The sequence below is a fragment of the Ruditapes philippinarum genome, unplaced genomic scaffold (genome assembly GCF_026571515.1).
Source record: "Ruditapes philippinarum isolate M1 unplaced genomic scaffold, ASM2657151v2 ctg3240_1_1_1_1, whole genome shotgun sequence".
Taxonomy (NCBI): Eukaryota; Metazoa; Mollusca; class Bivalvia; order Venerida; family Veneridae; genus Ruditapes; species Ruditapes philippinarum.
The window spans coordinates 37,872-58,481 of NW_026853538.1; the positions used below are offsets into that span (position 1 = coordinate 37,872).

Here is a 20,610-nt window from a genome sequence, read left to right on the forward strand (position 1 = left end):
TATGAAAGGAAAATCAATTATGTATAATTATGTATTAAGTTATAGTAAAAAAATAATATTTGTTAACATAAATTCCAAGATCAAGGGGAATAATGCTAGAAATAGTCATGCTAGAGTTATGGACCTTGTCACACAACATTTGTGTAATGATAAGAAACATATATTTGAAGTTTGAAGCAGATACCTTAAAAAGAAAAGAAGCTATTATATTTCTTAAAGAAAATCCTAAGTTCAAAGAGAGATAAATCTGTAAATATTGCATCAAGAATTATGAACAATGTCACATAAAATGTAATTGTTGATAAGGAATAAGTATTTGAAATTTGAGGTAGATACCTTTAAAAATAAAAAAGTTATAATAAAAAATAACATTTTTCTAGTAAAAAAATCTAAGTTTATGGGGAGATAATTCTTGTAATATTGGTGCTAGAGTTATGAACCTTGTCACATAAGATGTGGATGATGATAACGTAAACATATTTGAAGTATGAAGTTGATCCCTTTAGAAATAAATAAATAACAGTAAAAAAAATATTTTTTATGGAAAATTCTAAGTTCAAAGGGAGATAAATCTGAAAATATTGGTGCTAGAGTTATGAACCTTGTCACATAAGATGGGGATGATGATAAGGTACATATATTTGAAGTATGAGGTTGATCCCTTAAGAAATAAGGAAGTAACAGTAAAAAATAGTATTTTTTAAGGAAAATTCTAAGTTCAAGGGGAGATAAATCTGAAAATATTGGTGCTAGAGTTATGAACCTTGTCACATATGATGTGGTTGATGATAAGGAACATATATTTGAAGTTTGAAGTTGATACCTTAAGAAATGACAAAGTTATAGTGAAAAATATTTTACTGCACCAAAACTTTAATCTAAAATCTGGACGCGGACGCGGACGCCGACGCCGGGGCGAGTAGGACAGCTCTCCATATACTTCGTATAGTCGAGCTAAAAATCAACAAAGGGCCATAATTCTGTTAAATTTGGTTGCAGCAAAAATTCCTTCCTTTACTGCCATCTACACATTAAGGTTGTTCATCCCTGGAAGTTTAAGCAAAATCTGCCTTCCGGTTTAAGAGGAGTTGCATTCACAAAATTTCTACATTATAAGTATATAGTAAAAAAATCAACAAAGGGCCATAATTCTGTTAAATTTGGTCACAGCAAAAAGTCCTTCCTTTACTACCATCTACACATTAAGGTTGTTAATCCCTGTAAGTTTAAGCAAAATCTGGCATCCGGTTTAAGAGGAGTTGCGTTCACAAGATTTCGGGACAGACGGACGGACAGACTGATGGACGGACTGACGGAAGGACTTACAGAAGGACGGACAAGTGCAACGCTATACGCTCCCACATTGTGGGGGCATAAAAACACACGCTGTTAGACGTAGGTTGTGTTTTCATGTTTTGTTTAAATTCTATGATAGCAAGATATATCTATAAACATGTATATTTAAATAGAACAAAAAACTTCTGATTGCAAAGAATTACCTCCCATTATATACTCTTCAAAAAGGATGCACGCGAAAGCGAGAGTAGAAATAAATGATGCTCGATGGTGTCGGATTTCTCAATTTGTTCTGTCCTGGTTAAAACGAGACCCGGTTATAACGAGGAATCATCCGAAGTCCTGACGATCTTGTTGTATCCGGAGTGCACTGTAGGTGCTATATTCCTATGAATGCCATGCATCCAGAGTGCCTTGACCTCTGTGACCCTGACCTTTGATCCTGTGACCTTTAAGTTAGTCTGGTAGGAAGAGCTCATCAAGGTGCATCAATACCATCAACACCGGATAAGTTTATAGGCCATAGATGAAAGGATCTCAGTGTATGGTTTTGTGACCCAACTGACCAAAAACAATAGGCCACGCCCTCCATATCTATTGATCAGGAAGCAATCATACAAATTAAGCAACAAACAGTATGAGGCATTCTTAGCCTGCATGGATAAAGTCTGGCCTTACTATACTGGTAGGCTAAGTCTGACTCCATACTTGTGGTCAAGGCCTGGTCCAATACTGGTGACCAAGGCATAACTAGAACTCTTAGAAAAGTTGGAGACATGCAACTTGATAAACACTTACCTTTAAAATATACTGAAGTTACTGTTTGTTCAACTTACAACTCCAAGACAATTTCAATGACAATCTAGAAAATAGAAAAAAAGGAAAATAACTAGAACTGTGTCCAATGGACACGGATGCCCCCACTGACAACATTTATATGGTATATAGTGAAAAAAATCAACAAAGGGCCATAATTCTATTAAATTTGGTCGCAGCAAAAATTTCTTCCTTCACTTCCATCTACACATTAAGGTTGTTCATCCCTGCAAGTTTAAGCAAAATCTGCCATCCGGTTTAAGAGGAGTTGCGTTCACAAAATTTCTAAATGGTATATAGAGAAAAAATCAACAAAGGGCCATAATTCTGTTCAATTTGGTTGCAGCAAAAATTCCTTCCTTTACTACCATCTACACATTAAGGTTGTTCATCCCTGCAAGTTTAAGCAAAATCTGCCATCCGGTTTAAGAGTTGCGTTCACAAGATTTTGGGACGTACGGACGGACAAGTGCAACGCTATATGCACCCCACTTTGTGGGGGCATAATAACTAATTGAAGGAAATCTAAAGAAAGTGATTGTTTTTTTTCCTCACAATAAATAATTTATGTATATGTATATAGTAAAGTATCTGGATCTGAAAGAATTAAAATAGTCACTGCAAAGTTAAACAAACAGCAAATATAATAAGAGCTGTCCGTAAAATGCTCTACTATTCAGTGCTAAAATTGACAGTAAGAAAAGGGACACAACTCTGTAAACAGGTAATTCAGACGATTATCACAGTGAACAAGTGTGTGAAGTTTCAACCCATTCCATTTGTTGCAGTAAAAAACTTAACCAAATGTGAGGCCAATGCCTGGGTAAGTATAATAGCATGCCCGGGTATTCTTCGAACAGTCTAGCTAAAATTGGAATAACTGCTTCAAAATAATTTTGCATTATCTGCCCTTCTAATCACATCACATTGTAACAGTGAACAAGAATGCAAGGTTTGTAATGAAAAGCTTCTATAGTTTCTGAGAAAATAGACCTTAACAAAAGTGATATCTGACCCCACTTGGAAGGTCATGACAATTTAATAGCTCTACTTTTTTGAAAAGCAAAGCAAAAAATGAAACAAACAGTATCTGTTGAAATGTAAATAAACAGCATTTTAAATGCAAGATGTAAAAGATTAACTGTAAAATTAACAGCCAAGATGAAATTCTGCTATATTCAGTTGCATACTTAACAGTAAATATACTGAAGAAAAGAAAAGAATTGGTAAAGGACCGACAACACCCAGACCAATTATGTTCTAGTTTTTAATCAAACGTCAAAACTGTCCGTTTCTCAGCTCACAACTAAGACTATAAGACGCCAGAACACCAAACAAGGCTTTCACACCATTATCATATTTACAGACTGCTAGGAAGAGGGAAAATAAAACATCTCTGAATAAGAGCTGATATTTTAGATATTATTGGTAAATGCAATGGAAGCATCTAGGAATTCCAAAAAAGCAAAATTTGGCTGGTCTGTGAAAATAGGGAAAACAGCGCTTAAGATGTAAAATAAGGGAAATAAATTGTTATTGTAATGTAACATTACTTTACAGTAGCTCAGAATATAAAGTACTTGTTAATTATATCTGCAGGAAAATATTACTTTTAAGAGAGGGTGTGGACTCTACACTAAAAACAAATCAATTTAATATATACAGTTTAGTTTTTCTACTTTTCTTTTTGTTTTTTTTAATATATCAATTTCAACAATTAAACCACAAATCTTGCTGATTATATATAATACAATCATAATATGAAAAATACACTGAATTCAAAAATATTTAGCAGCATTAAAGGTAATACTATACTCAACAAAGAGTCACACATAACAAGACTTTTTTTCAGACAAGAATATAATCAACAGAACAACTGATGATGATTAACCAAACAAAGGCCAAGATTGATATTATCTATTTGTATCAGGAAGGGGCACAATCAGTACAGAATTCCATAGAATAAAACCTTACATAGTTATCTCCCTGTGGCAGGATGAACTTACGTAAGGCATGGCTCTAAATCAATAAAACATTTTTAAAAAATGGCATTATGATGAAGATAATTTCTACATTGTTATAAAAAACAAGGCAAGTAACAGACAATACAACTTCTCATTATGTATTAGCATGCACTTCTGAATTACCAAAACCCTGAACCAGATAGTAAAGTTGGATGTTCACCTCCCTGAAACAAATCCACACCATTGACCCTGCACAGCAGGTACAGAAAACCCTCACTGCTCCAAAGTTGGGGTCCTGGATTATATAACTTAGTAAGATGCATAACAGGGCAGTCTTTTTGAACCAAATATTTCACAGAAAGTTTTAAAAGGGTGAAAAACCGTACTCATATTTAACACAGACCAAAAAGTTTATAAATACTTTTCTTAAACTCTGCATGAATTGGGATTAAGAAATAAAACTAAGGTGCCAAAATTTGGTAAATGCCCTAAAATATAAACACTTTCATTACTCAGGAATTTCAGGCATTATACAGTAAAAGATACTACATCATGACTGCATACAATCTTCTCTCAAATAAACACTAGAAAAATGCATACTAAGAAAGAAATATTACGTCATCATTTATGTAGATATCCCCAGATATAGACAAAAGCTCTGCAATGATTTTAGTGTACCATTTGTTTTCTATATAATCTCTAATTTTTCCCTCTATATGTAGTACAAGAAGCTTTTTACTTGTACACCTAAAGAATCCTATCTCCAAATTTAGACAAATTTATGTGCCACAGAAATAAATACATACTAAAGCCCACGTAGTTTATACCACACGTATACATATCTCATATTTTTGTGTGTTTAATCTCCATTATAGAGAGACAATTTTCTCACAACAGAAAATCCCCAGTTGGCAGCAAAGAGAAATGGTGTAAACATATCTGAAAATGGAAATCTCAGCTTTATTACTTTCTACGCATCACTTCTACACAATCTGGTCCCATGAGTCAGCAAATTTCTCACCAGACAGCATTCAAATGCAAACGAAATCAAAGTAGTAGAGACTATGAAAGTCAAATATTATAATTAGTCTTGTACCAGTTCTTACCATCTTTCTTGCAATATCGGGAGAATGGAAAAATCGGTTCAAAATGAAAATCAAGTAGTTTGCCCCCAATCTGGCCCTTAAAGAAATCACTGGACCAGGCTCTATAAATGTTGGTAACTAAATTTTTGTAGTTTATACTAACACTCTTAAACTTTGAATACTATAGACTGCTCATGTCTACATCCCCATGAGGTGTTCAACATTATTGGAAGACAAAGTCAAGAAAGGGCAAAACCATTACCCAGTCAGCAGATTATGGGCTATAAAACGTGAACTTAGGGTATCTTCTGGAAAGTTTAGTGAGTTATAACTTACATCTAAAATAACTGACTGAACTATAGTACCACAGAATAAAACTTCTACATGAGTGTGCACTGTCTTTTTTTCTTCATTATGATAAAATTTTCAGAGAGACAAAAAATACATACTTTGATATTTCAAAAACCAGCGTCATAAAACATTTGCTTTTTTAACTTTCATAAAGTTGAAACTGGTAGACTAACCATAAACATACCACTTTCCATCAAGAATTTTCAAGATCAATAGGGATTGCAGTAGAAATGCCACAGAGTAGGTAATACATACAGCTTTACTGTGCTTCAATGTCAATCATCATGACCCCACCAACAGTATCAAGAAGTAGTGAGACAGAAAATTTCTGATTAAAACATCTCACACCAGGGTAATTCAATAGGAAAACGATGGGATGCTTTTACAGTCTTTTATTGATTATTAAGTGATATTTAGTGTAAAGGAAAGAACTTAGTGGTTAAGTATTCAAATAGAAGATTCTTTTAAGTCTTAAAACATTGCAATCGTCATGCATCCATATTTATACAAATACACAATATCAGAGTTACTGCAGGTTGATAATTTGTTAACCTTTACCCCACTAGTAAATATTTGAAATATACTTGCTTATATCCACCTTTGAATCTGGTCACAACCATTCATTTCGGGGAAAATATCAAAACATGCATCGACTGAATATCAAACAGTACAGACCATGATCAGACAGCATGGATGCCCAAATATGGCAGGTGTGTAGTAAACTACCTTTGTACATTAGCAGGGTTCTTCTCAGCACCTTAGGAACTCGACCCAACCCCCAGATTTGGGAATTTTCATAATGTTTTAAACAAATTGGGAAAAATTGGCAACATATTGTATACCTCAGATTTGGTTTTAGTAAACTCCTTTTGTACTTAAAGGCTATATTACAATCTGGGGTGCAAGATAACAATTTTCTATGGAACAGTTCAGTTAAATGTAACAGAAAAACTATAAGTTTACTTATTTTATTTTTTGTTCCTGTTCATGAAATTCGGAGGAAAAAAAAATTTTTTTGGCATTAGGAAATAAACCCAAAATCAGTCATCAAAATGGGCCAGAAAAAAACATGATTAGGGTTAAAAATTGTAGCTCTGCGTGAACAAACCTTTGACTAAAGAACCTGTTTGGACTTCTAGGTAAGGAGAAAGGGGAACAAGGTTCTTATTAATAATTCAAATCTTTTTTAAAACAAAACATCCTTAGGCAATGGATGCTGCTCAAACCTACACATTTGTCAATGTATTCTAATGTACATCTGTCAATAAATAAAAGCAAATTTTTACTACTGAGACTCCTGTTATGCAAAAAGGGTTTTTGGTCCCCTCAATTAAAGTCCAACATTTTTTCATCACAATTAGTAGCAGACTGATCAAAGGTCGGCAACATCAAGGTGAGATGTTGTCACTCTGGTTCACATGTGTCATAGTAATTTTAATTGCTGGCCATTTATGTATTATCATCATGCGTAAAAGTAACTTTAATCAGTATAAGGACTTAATTGGTTTTTACAGTTAGATAACTTAATTAATACGTACTTCCGGTTCACAGTATTTTCTACTTTTGTTTTCGTCCCATGATAAAATCACATTCTCCAAGGTATAAGACATATTGTTGTTTAAATAAAAGTGATATTGTGCTTCTATTGTAATGAATGGTCATGAGTGCTTAATGTATTAAAACATGTGCATACGGACTAACTTGATTTGCATTTATATCATTGCTAGGAATGTTTGTGTTTATGTCTCACTGTTAACTTACACTAGAACTCCGCGAGTCGGATGTGTTGCCTTGTGAACAATATAGTTTAAGAGAAATGGCCAGGACAAAAATGAAATTTGAAAATCAACAAAGGGCAATAACTCAAAAAATAAGAAATGCAGATCAGCAGTTTTTGTTCACTGCACTTCTTATCAATAAGATCTATCATCCTATTAAGTTTCAAGTCTAAAGCTTTTATAATTTATGAGACATGGCCTGGACAAAAATAAAGTATGAAAATTAACAAAGGGCAATAACTAAAAAAATAAGAAATGCAGAGTACCAGTTCTTGGGCACTGCAACTCTTCTTAATGAGATCTATCATCCTATGAAGTTTTATGTCCATAGCTTTTAAACTTTAGGAGAAATGGCCTGGACAAAAATAAAGTATGAAAATTAACAAAGGGCAATTACACATAAAATAAGAAATGCACAGTACCAGTTCTTGTGCACTGCACTTCTTTTTAATAAGATCTATCATCCTATGAAGTTTCAAGTCCATAGCTTTTATACTTTATGAGAAATGGCCTGGACAAAAATAAAGTATGAAAATTAACAAAGGGCAATAACTCTAAAAATAAGAAATGCAGAGTACCAGTTCTTGGGCACTGCACTTTTTCTTTATGAGATCTATCATCTTATGAAGTTTTATGTCCATAGCTTTTATACTTTAGGAGAAATGGCCTGGACAAAAATACAGTATAAAATTAACAAAGGGCAATAACTCAAAAAATAAGAAATGCAGAGTACCAGTACTTGTGCACTGCACTTCGGGTCATTATAAGAAGCATGCGTACCAAGTTTGAAGTCAATCCCACTTATAATGACTGACTTATGCTCCTGACAAGCTTTAGGGGACGCCGACGCCGACAAAAGTAACCCCTATATGTCGCCTTTTTCAAGGCGACACAATAATGATGTATTAAAATTTAAATATCTTTCTGTTCATTTATAATTTGTGGTTGTAAGTGATTAACCGTCATTTCAACAGTTTAACATTGCAGCATTGCCTTTATCAACAAGAACAAACCTACTTATTTGGACAATTCAATCACATGTACAAATGTAAATGTAATGGCAACAGATCCAAGTTACTAAAGTTCCGTTTCTCTCGAAGTACAATGCCCAGTCCCTTGAAATTCCAGTTACTGACAGTCAACTGTAATTTTGTGCATGTACCAACTAAATCTGTTTTTTTTTTAAATGAATTCAGTACTGTTTAAAAACAAGTTGAAATGGACTAAGTGCCCAACCATGGATATTGTTAACTTCATGACCAAAAAAATCATGAGAACCCACTGTATACATTTTTAACTAATGATGGTTTAAAGTCTGTATATCTGCTCAAACTGAGTAAAAATGGCAACTTGCATCACAAAATATGCACTGACTGAATTTCATTGCCTCTTGGCTGAAAATAGTGCTCCAACAAGAACTGGTTGAACCCAGTGATGCTCTCCGAATAGATTTTGGACACAGAAAAGTATACCTCTTGTAGTTTCAGAGTTATTTCCCAGACAAAGTTTAAAGTGCAATAATTCCAAACTTAGGCAAGACAGAGTTTCAGTTTTTTGCACTGCTCATCTACATAATGAGGCAATGACATTTATCTACCCACAAAGTTTTTTGCATTGTCAGATACCCACGGTTGATTAACATGTAACATTACATGTACTCAACTGTGGGTAAAATTAATTAAATTGCGTCGATACACAGGTGCGTAAAATATTGACCAATGAAATTATGTTTAGCAAAATTTATATTATTCAAAAGCAAAGGTAAATAACTATCAGAAACAAATTAGCAGCGCCCACGGTGAAAACCTGTTTCACATGTCTTGCCAATATAAAAGGCAAAACTATTCCCAAACTAAATTATTCCACAAGCAGAGAGCACAATAGTAATATTTTTTTCTAGAACTAACGTTTCACTAAACATTGTATAGAATGAGCTTTTTGATTGGTTTAAATTAGTGATGGAAATGGGATGAAATTTGTCCAAATCGATCATCGGTTCAATCGGATGGGACATAATCGATAACTTTCCGATTAAAGTCGCGTTAAAAAGAAATAGGGTAGAAACATTTTTTCCCAAGGAACTTGATTTTATTTTGTAACATGAACTTTATTTAGCAATTTTCAACACAGTTTTAACCCTACTTAGTTATTATTTTACGAAATAGATTTAATTTAATTTTCCAATGGATGTCAAATAATAACATTCACATCACATAATATATAACTATTGTTTACATCACGTATTGATCCTATTCAACTCAAAATCGTCTCTGAGATAATTTTTTTGCGATCGGCAAGGTGTTCCTAAAAGAAAATTACCGCCAGAATTAATTCGTTTTGATACTTTAAACATTTTCGACGACGTCGCGGAACATTTTTTTGTGAATCGATTATTGTCGTTTAACATAACAGTAACTGATTATCAGCGACTTGCGACAATCGGAACATCACTAGTTTAAATCACCTCATGAAATTGTGAATCAACTGGATACCAGTCATTTGATTGGTGGATTTATTTCCCGAACATATAACCGTAAATTTCTGAAAAAAAAACAACCAATCAGGTGACGGTTGTTTACATTCGTCAAGATGGCGGTGTTTTATAGAAATTTCAACGGGGAAATATTTTGAAGCCGCAGGTGAGTTTATATCACATTGTCATTATAGGTTATTGATATATTTTGATTACTTTTATGTATTTTTAATTGCCCAGCATGATAAATGCTTGTGATATTATCTCCAACGATTGCAACAGTCGTGTAACTTTGTGTTTCCTGCGTAGCCATGATCGATGTCAACCTTGCGAAAATGAGCAGTTTTTTGTTACTTTGAAGGCCAGTACTCGTTAAGTATAAGAGATATAAGCAGGGTTCTCACTAGGACTTTAAAACATGGAGTCCATGGACTCCCAACCCTGAAAAAGTTGGAGTCCAAAAGCGCATCGCAATTAATATGTTTACAGATTAGTCATTCAATACTCACAATAGCATTGCTGATATTTTGAATCTTCAAGAGACTTCCAAAGTTTATAGTTATTCAAAAGAAACTCTGAACTACATAGTATAATTATTGTTTTGTTGTTAATATTTATTATGAAATTATTTCATTATAATGCATCAACACATGGAAATCGTCTTTTTTTTCACTTTTATACCAAATCAAATTTTATTCTGGTTAAATAAGTCCACTCTAAAGACAAAAAGTTTGTATTTGTAAAAGAAAAACGTAAATGTATATAGGCAGCGTTTAGCGGAATGAATAGGAAAATCGTGTACAGCTTCACACAGTGTGTAAGAGATTCATCCGATCGACAATTATTTTAGCAAATATCTTCAAAAGGGGGCAAATTGAAGATTGATTTTTAAAGATTTAATGTTTATTAAATAATAAAGGAACAATTCATTCGCATGTTTGGCATGGAAACCGAGAATTTTTGCGAAATTTTAGGGTTTCTGGCGAACGTGAAATCGCCAATGTTTGGATCAATTTTCGGATAGAATCTAAATATCAAAGAAAAGCGTATGCGTACCTGGCATTTCGGCACAATATCTTAAATTCTTAATACCCTTATAGAACGATTTTGCAAGAATGAAACTAAAGCAAAATTGTGCCTAGAAAATGCCGAAAATAATCGACAATCATTATTATGCGAACATATTCGACAATCATTCAAATTACACTCATTTGTAATTGAGAAAACAGTCTTTAAACTTGCGGCGTAAATAGTCGGTAATTTTTTCCTTTTGTCGGTAAAATTTGCAAATTTCCAATCAACTGTTGATCTATCACCTTGTGTTATATCTGAATTACATGAACTGTACAGCGCGTGTATACATTTAATTAGTCTGATCACTATAGCGTGATAATGATCGGAAGCGTTATCGCTGATTGGCTAATCGCTTCATGGGTTGATGTGCATAGGACCGCCTACCTATAGACTGACACGCGCTAACGCATTTGTGTATTTCTGGTTGTAAACAATCGGTAATGTTTATGCGTCCCCAGGCAAAATTAAGCGTACGTGGAATCCTTGCTCTGAAATATTTGCGTCCAGCTGTAATAAACATGCGTACCGGGACGCCGAAATAAGCATCCCCGAGAACCCTGTATAAGTAAAGTTTTACATTGGTTCGATAGGTAAATCATTCGACTACAAATTGCATAATTCCTTTTTATTTATGCTGTATCGTGTAAAAAACTGCAAGGCAAAAACCCTGATTGGGCATACCTTATGGGAGTTGTTACCCTTGTCTATATATTAGTATATAGTGTAATGGGAATGGACTTAGAATTCATTTCTGACTTAGGATAAATGTTTTCTACCATCAAATACATATTTTGTGAACATTCAATGAGCCGTACCCCTTTGGCTATTTATAGTTACAATAATTACACCGGTGCCCCTCCCACGCAGGTTGTTTACACATAATTGAGGCAAAAATAGCGAAGAACAGCGAATATAATGTATTTTTGGTTTCTTTGCGATTTTAAGTAACAAAGTAACAATAGCAAACATCGGGAAAAACTACAGAAAATATGAAACGCAATCAATTACCGGTTGTGTAGCAATTTTTTTAATTTCTTGGCGGCCATTTTAGATGAATTAACATTCTATTTTTGAATTTCATGAAAATTAATTCTCTGCATGATTGCAAAACACACACTAATTGCTTTTTATGATTAATTGTACAAAAAACATACTTACCTATTGAAGACTGTTAAATATGTCAAGTAATTGATAAATAAAAGACCAGCAGTTAGTGTTCACCCGACCTTGAACTGATCAGAGATGTAAGCGGCCTTATGAAGAGTATCGGCTATAGTTACCTTTGACGTCATTCGCATATATTTGAAAGCGCGCGAGTTATGAAAATTGACTACTAGAATGATGGAAAGTCATATTCGCAGTGAAAAAATATTGACTGAACTTATATTAATTTTCTATGCGTCACTTTTTATTCTCAATAAGAAAATAGAATATTTGTGTAATAGATCTATTGACAACTTTTCTCAAACAAGTTAAAAGAGGATATTCAAGTTTTTTCTAAAATACCGGATTTACTTTCATTGAGTGAACAGTATAAAAGTAAATAGATATAGATCTAGATCTAGATCCATCCTACCCTCAGTGAAAAATGATAATTTTCACGATGAAAATAAATCTTTCTATCTATCTTGGTTGATAATTTTTCTTCGACTTAAAAGGTGAATTAATTAGATCTATGTTTCATGTTCGCCTCTGACATTGTCGTTTTTGTTTAAGCAAAAGGTATTTCCAAGTCTTACCTGTTTTGATATCAAAGTATTTTACCCCTATAAAATATTGCCCTTTATGTAGATCTACCAATCATAAAATATTGCCGTTCATGTTTTAATAATAAAATATTGTCATTCATGTTTTCATATTGAATATTGTCATTATTCATGTTTTAATAATTAAGCATCAGTGCGTGTGATCACGTGGCATTTGTGTACGGTAACATTGGACCGAGCCCATGACTTAAATGGTATTTGCATTTTATGGTACATTTTTTTTATTTAAATAATAATCATATACCAACTTATCACACACTCGTGCCGCCCGTTTTTGCGACACCGTAAAATAGTATTGCACGGTCGTGCATTAAATATAATTATATTTTGACATGGCATTATTTGCGTTGTATAAAGACATAGGGTTAAGACGCGTTAAATGTTAGCGTTACCCTACATACAGTATAGATCTAGCCGCGTGATCAGGTCATTGAAAAAATGATTCTTTTTCAGTTTAAACACTCTTTATTTTGGGTATGTGATGAATAGAATATTAAATTCGTGTAAGTTCATTACTGTATTTATTGGACTTGTTGAATAGAATAATATTAGCCGACACGTTTAAAAGTTAATTATTGAACATACACTCATTAAATATCCTCTATATATCAAATCCAATGAATCATACTTTTGCCAATGTATATATATAATACTTTTCCCGACATGCTGCATCAAAATATTGCCGGATATAATAATGTCTGCAGTTATAACGGGAAAAGTAAAAGAGCTACAATAGAAAGATACATTGTTGGAATATGGAAAATGGTAAATGATGTTAATTATTGAAAACGCAATTAGCGTAAACGCATTAATGATATCCCACACTGTGTATTGTTGTACATGTTTCATAAACAAATGTCGTTCATTGCCGTTCATGTATTATATTGTTGGTCATGAAGTATTATCGTTCATGTTTTAATACTTAAGTGTTGTTTATGTTTTAATGATTTAGTATTTCTGTTCATGTTTTTAACATAAAGTAATAACGTTCATGTTTCAGTCAGAAAGTGTTGTCGTTTACGTTTTAGTCATAAAGAATTGTCATTCATGACTAAACTTGAAACAATCGGAACACCTCGGGCGACTTGAAGAATTCGCACTTGACGGAGATTGCCGAGTTGTTACGATTGTGCCAGAAAGTAATACGTTCGTATCTAAGTCATAAAGATTTGTCACTCATGTTAAAGTCATAAATATTTGTCGTTTCTTATTTTAGTCTTAAAGTATTGTCGTTCATGTTTTTAGTCATAATGTTTGTCGTTCACATTTTACTCAGAAAGTATTTTTGTTCATTTTTGGTCAGAAAGTATTTATCGTTCATATTTTGATATAAATCAAGTATTCTCCTTCTTGTTTTACTAATAAAGTATTATAGTTCCTGTTTGAGTAATGAAGTGTTTGTCGTTCCTGTTTGAGTAATGAAGTGTTTGTCGTTCCTGTTTGCGTTATGAAGTGTTTGTTGTTTCTGTTTGAGTATTGAAATGTTTGTCGTTCCTGTTTGAGTAATGAAGTGTTTGTCGTTCCTGTTTGCGTAATGAAGTGTTTGTTGTTTCTGTTTGAGTAATGAAATGTTTGTCGTTTCTGCTTGAGTAATGAAGTGTTTGTCGTTCCTGTTTGCGCAATGAAGTGTTTGTCGTTTCTGTTTGAGTAATGAAGTGTTTGTCGTTTCTGTTTGAGTAATGAAATGTTTGTCAGTCCTGTTTAAGTAATGAAATGTTTGTCGTTTCTGTTTGAGTAATGAAGTGTTTGTCGTTCCTGTTTGAGTAATGAAGTGTTTGTTGTTCCTGCTTGAGTAATGAAGTGTTTGTCGTTCCTGCTTGAGAAATTAAGCTTTTGTCGTTCCTGTTTGAGTGATTAAGTGTTTGTCGTTCCTGTTTAAGTAATGAAGTGTTTGTCGTTCCTGTTTGAGTACTGAAGTGTTTGTCGTTCCTGTTTGCGTAATGAAGTGTTTGTTTTTTCTGTTTGAGTAATGAAATGTTTGTCGTTCCTGTTTGCGTAATGAAGTGTTTGTCGTTTCTGCTTGAGTAATGAAGTGTTTGATGTTCCTGTGTGAGTAATGAAGTGTTTGTTGTTTCTGTGTGAGTAATGAATTGTTTGTCGTTTCTGTTTGTGTAATGAAATGTTTGTCGTTCCTGTTTAAGTAATGGAATGTTTGTCGTTTCTGTTTGAGTAATGAAGCGTTTGTTGTTCCTGTTTGAGTAATGAAGTGTTCGTTGTTCCTGTTTGCGTAATGAAGTGTTTGTCGTTTCTGCTTGAGTAATGAAGTGTTTGATGTTCCTGTGTGAGTAATGAAGTGTTTGTTGTTTCTGTGTGAGTAATGAATTGTTTGTCGTTCCTGCTATAGAAATGAAGTGTTTGTCGTTCCAGTTTGAGTAATGAAGTGATTGTCGTTCCTGCTTGAGTAATGAAGTGTTTGTTGTTCTTGCTTGAGTAATGAAGTGTTTGTCGTTCCTGTTTGCGTAATGAAGTGTTTGTCGTTCCTGTTTGAGTTATGAAGTGTTTGTCGTTCATGTTTGAGTAATGAAGTGTTTGTCGTTCATGTTTGAGTAATGAAGTGTTTGTCTTTCATCTTTTTGTCAGGAAGAGTTGTTGTACATCATCTAGAAAGTATTTGAGCCGCGTCACGAAAAAAAAACGTAATGCGATTGCGAACAGCATGTATTCATACCAGTCTGCGCATCCGCGTAGTCTGATCAGGGTCCATGCTGTTCGCTTACAAACACTATGGACTTATTAAAAATTGAATTAAGTAAAAACATATACGAATATGGAAGTCGTCCTATCAGCTTAAAGATGAAAGTCTTTAAATCCCTATCTTCTTCTTCTCCAAAAATATACTGATATTCCAAGTATTATAAATCAGTTATCATGTTTTTTATATTATTTTAAAAACTTCACGAGCTTTTGATGCTAAATCTAGATTTAGTGAGAATTTTATAAATGACATATAATATTTACTTAAACTCAGTAAATGTCATTTGTTTAATACTGTAGAGTGAATAGAGAGTATCTCAAAATGATGATGACCTTTATATGTTAATTAAATTGTATGATTTTTTTTTCGCATATGTTCATAAAATGCACATAAAATTATTTGTTGCAATTGTTTTTCATGGCAAATATTCAGATATCATTATTTTACTGAAAAACTTAATAGTTATACTGCAATGATGACTAAAATGGTGAATATCTTTTGTTCGCATTTGGCGCTTTTGTGTAATCTTTTTTACGCATGATTTTTTTTTGCATGTTTTAGTGTAAAATCGTTAAGAATCAAGGGATTTTCTTTACTCGATAAATATTAACAAATAAAATAAATAAAAATAAATGAATAAAAAAATATCTAAAAGATGTGGGTAACTTGAATAAGCTAAATATTTCATGTAAAAATGAGAAAAAAATCAACATTTTCACTTGAGGTCCTTGCAGTTTTTTCACTTCTCAAAATAAACAAAAACCCTTTAAATATCTTCTATGATGAAATATGTGGGGTTTTCCTTTCTACTCTATATATGTATTTATCTAAAATCGAGAGAAATCCTGTGGATGACTGATGGTACAATATGAACTTAAAAATATGAATTGCTCAGCAAAATTCTTGAGTGTCCATAGATGACTCTACCAATTACCAGTTGAGCCCTTTTTAGCCATGTTTTGCGGTCATTAATATTACCAAAACGCCTCCTTGTTGACTAATTCTTAAAACCATCTTTGAATAGTGACGCACTATTTTAACGCAAGTTTTAGAAAAAAAAACTTACAACGTTTTGTGATACACACTTACGATTTACGTAAGTTTAAACGTAAGCATAAAGTTACGAAAATACTTGCGAAAAACTTACGCAATGTTAGTTAAACGATGCCCGCTGTACCTGTTCGCGTAGGTCAATGTTTTTTTCTTATTTATATTTTACTAATTGCGTTCTTCTTTTTGTTCAATGAATTTTGCACTTATCATGGTAAAGTTTATACACTACTTTTAAATAACATGGTTGAAGAATTAACATTTAAAATTCATTCGCATTCAAATCCAATGCCCTAAATCACAATACCATTTGAGACAAAACAGTGTTGCTAAGTTGCTTTATATCCATGTACACAATTATGCAAGCAATAAGCCATTTCCATTGACAAAATACTGCAGAAATTAAAAAAGAGTGTTTCTAAAACAATGACAATAGTAGGGATCACACCGTACAATCAAATGGGCAGACAGCTGTCCCAGCGTCCACAGCTGTACCAGTATATACTAGTACATGTCGGCGCGGGGAATACAATTGACGTACGGTAAGTAATTATCTATTTTTAACATATCCAAACTGTATTCGAGTAAATCAATGTTATGGATTCATAGTCAACATCCAAAGGAGCATGCTGACAAATTTCTGGCCCTGTGCAAGCTTTACTTCACATGAATTTTGACTGTAAATAACCACACTATCCGATGAGATGCGGTATTTTTAGTTTGAAGTCACAAAAACTTATATTTTCTCATGATAATTAATCCTTTTTTCATACGATTCGTAAACGTCAACATTTCGTCATTAAACATTCCAAACCATACCTTCAAAAAAGCTTTTCTGTTAAAGTTATAAGGAATTTAAGTTTGTGTGTCATCAAAATTTTAGTAACGTTATCAGCTGTTCGCCTCTTTTTAATGATAACATCGACAGCAATTCATCGGCAAGAACGAATAACGCTGAAAGCTGTTCGTAGAAACAATTACATGTATTTACAACCGCGCTTTTGTCCTACAGTAACTAGGAAAGAGTAAAACTTGTTTGTCAATTTAGAATATTACTTTATTCATGATACTTTCTTATTATATTATTTTTATTATTACTTTCTATTATTTGTTATATCTTAGGTTAGAGACCTTGATCTCCATTTACCGCACTGTATTTCAATATAAAAAGGTAGCAAAACTTATGAAAAGGGACTCCACTAAGTTGTTTTTTTTTGACATGATGGGACTGGAAATAATTTTTTGAGATTAGTTTTCCATTTGATGTAGATCTATACTTATAACTTATATGCAGAATTTCCGATCATTAGCTTGCTCCGTTTTTCCAGAATATTATAATAGTGAAAAAATGACCCAAAATTGAAAAGAGTTTAAACGCTTTTTACTCAAATCGGACTGAGAATAGCACAAACATATGATTTTCAATGTATTTCTCCTATATTTCTTGGTTATATTTCATTAATATTTATGTTTTAGTGCTCATGTTTTTTATGTGAAAAAATAAAATTTCATGTTTTTAGGCTTATAAACCTCAGTGGAGTTCCTGTAATAGGTTTATGAAATGTTTAAGTCAAAAGGCAAAGGCAAATTTAACGCTTAATATGAATATTCAGTCTTGTAAATGAAGGTATCCATCAATTGTTATTATAAACAATTCATATAATGGACATGTCCTATGCAGTGAATGGCTGTTTAACCTTAGATATGAAAGTGCATGGAAAAACATGTTGTTATTTGTCATTGAAATCTGTTTTGATTTATAGTGCAATAGAAATAATAATCATTCTTAAAATTATTCAAATTTTTATTTTTTGAATAAATCATTTTATATGGCAGACATCTCGGGTTACACATCCATTTAATGCATGGGTCATGTCTACTTTATGCCATTATTTATAATAACACTTGATGGATTTAGTTACAATACAGAGTATCCGGATTAAGCGTTAAATTTGCCTTTACTTTCTTTGAGTTTAACATTTCAGAAACATATTAATAGATCTTGCTACCTTTTTATATAATAATAAAAATAATAATAAGAATAATATCTTTATTTAAAGAAGATTATACATTAATAACATACAATAACAATCATATATATCTTATTTCCAATATGGCCTTCTGAAATAGAAAACAACAACAACAACAGGACATGCATAGGAAGAAAAATGAATGTATAATATGTAATCTTTAGAATATTACAACTCATATACTTTCTTCTTACATATACGTATATTGCATCATTCGTTCGTTTGTTCATTCGTTCGTTCATTTATTGATTAATAAATTAATTCATTCATTCACTCACTCATTCATTCATATGAACAATATCAATATTGAAATACAGTGCGGTAAATGGAGATAAAGGCCTCTCAGCTAAGATACAACAAATTATAGAAAGTAATAATAAAAATAATATAATTAGAAAGTATCATGAATAAAGTAATACTTTAAATGAACAAAAAGTCTTACTTTTCCCTAGTAACTGGAGGACAAAAGCTCTGAAAATTGTGTCTTTGAACAGCGCTGAAAATTGTTTCTTTGAACAGCTTTCAGCGTTATTTATCCTTGCCGATGAATTGCTGTCGATGTTATCATTAAAAAGAGGGAACATCTGATGACGTTACTAAAATTTTGATGACACTCAAACTTAAATACCTTATAACTTTAACAGAAAAGCTTTTTTGAAGGTATGGTTTGGAATATTTAATGACAAAATGTTGTCGTTTACGAATCGTATGAAAAAAAGGATTAATCATCATGAGAAAATATAAGTTTTTGTGACTTCAAACTAAAAATACCGCATCTCATCGGATAGTGTGGTTATTTTCAGTCAAAATTCATGTGAAGTAAAGCTTGCACAGGGCCAGAAATTTGTTAGCATGCTTCTTTAGATGTTGACTATGAATCCATAGCATTGATTACTCGAACACAGTTTGGATATGTTCAAAATAGATGAATACTTACCGTACGTCAATTGTATTTCCCGCGCCGACGTACAGCTGTGGACGCTGGAACAGCTGTCTGTCCATTTGATTGTACGGTGTGGGGATTGAACTACTAAACTTTTCACATTTCAGGCAATCACTTAACAGACTGTGCTATTCCGGACGTGACGATGACATTTACACTAAGCTGGTGTGACTTATGTACTGCATATTAATTCTCGGAAACCGAAGAGGAATGAGTGCTATAATGTATTTATGATTGACAGGTCAATGAAATCAGACTTTAGAACTGGTTTAAATCTGTATAAGGTCTGAGGTTATTATTAAAAATAGTCGAAAATTTTGCGATTAAAAAAAATGAAAGTTAATTCTCAATATGCTACATTTCATTCACGGGGTTTGTGATTGGGAAAGGAATTGTAATACGTTAAATTACTTATAGCGCATTTCCTTTGGTCATTTTATTACTTTTTGCCCAATATTTATTTTAATATTCACACAAATAATACGTCCGACTAACGAAAGAATTTTTTTATTGATATATACTTCTTTGTTATTAAGTTGTTTTATATTTGTATTTGAAAGGTACGTGGGCTTAACGGCACTCTGTAAAAAGGAATTGCTATGTGTGCACAAATACTGTCTACATTTTTTATTTAATGTATAACAATACTTTCATTAAAATAAATTATAATGAAAGACAAATTAGGTCTCTGACTTCCTGAGGTTAGCAGTTCGATATATAAAAACTTGCAAGTCCAAAAGGAAATATCTGCTAAAAAGTGTGAATTACAAAACGACTCATAAATATTCATTTTACTTTAAAAATATGATATACAATGTATACTATAATGTAATTACTGTAAATGATCATATGTATACATATATACATGTATTTCTAAAATGTGAAATGCATTTTACATAACTCAAATCTGATTTAAATGTTTCTGTTTGAAAAGCTATGTATTGTTCACAGCTATGTGTTGTTCACAGTTTTCAAATATGTACATATATAATAAGGTCCAATAGATGTTTTTGTATGTATTCTTATTATGAATATGTATTTGATACATGCACAATGTCACTGTAATCAACAATTTTTTTACTTACTTACATTATACATCACGTGTGTGCGTAGATATATTTTCTGTTTATATGTAATGTATATGTTTCTATTTCTTATTTATTTCATGTTTCTGCTTGTTATTTATTTTATATCATCACAAAGGACGTGAGCAAGTAAATGCATAACAACATGTACATATTAGGTACAGGTACGTGATTAGGTACAGGATAATACAGGACGTGACCAAT

The 20,610-nt window shown here is 32.5% G+C and overlaps 1 long non-coding RNA gene across 1 annotated transcript in view; it reads right to left on the reverse strand.

Annotated features, from left to right (window-relative positions):
- LOC132737152 (uncharacterized) overlaps positions 1-12,105 on the reverse strand; it is a 40,179-nt gene extending 28,074 nt beyond the window's left edge. The window contains exons 1-2 of the long non-coding RNA XR_009626688.1: positions 11,996-12,105; positions 2,095-2,158 (exon numbers count right to left, since the gene is read on the reverse strand). This is a non-coding gene — a long non-coding RNA (uncharacterized LOC132737152). The remainder of the gene's footprint in view (positions 1-2,094; positions 2,159-11,995) is intronic.
- Positions 12,106-20,610: the final 8,505 nt, after the last annotated feature.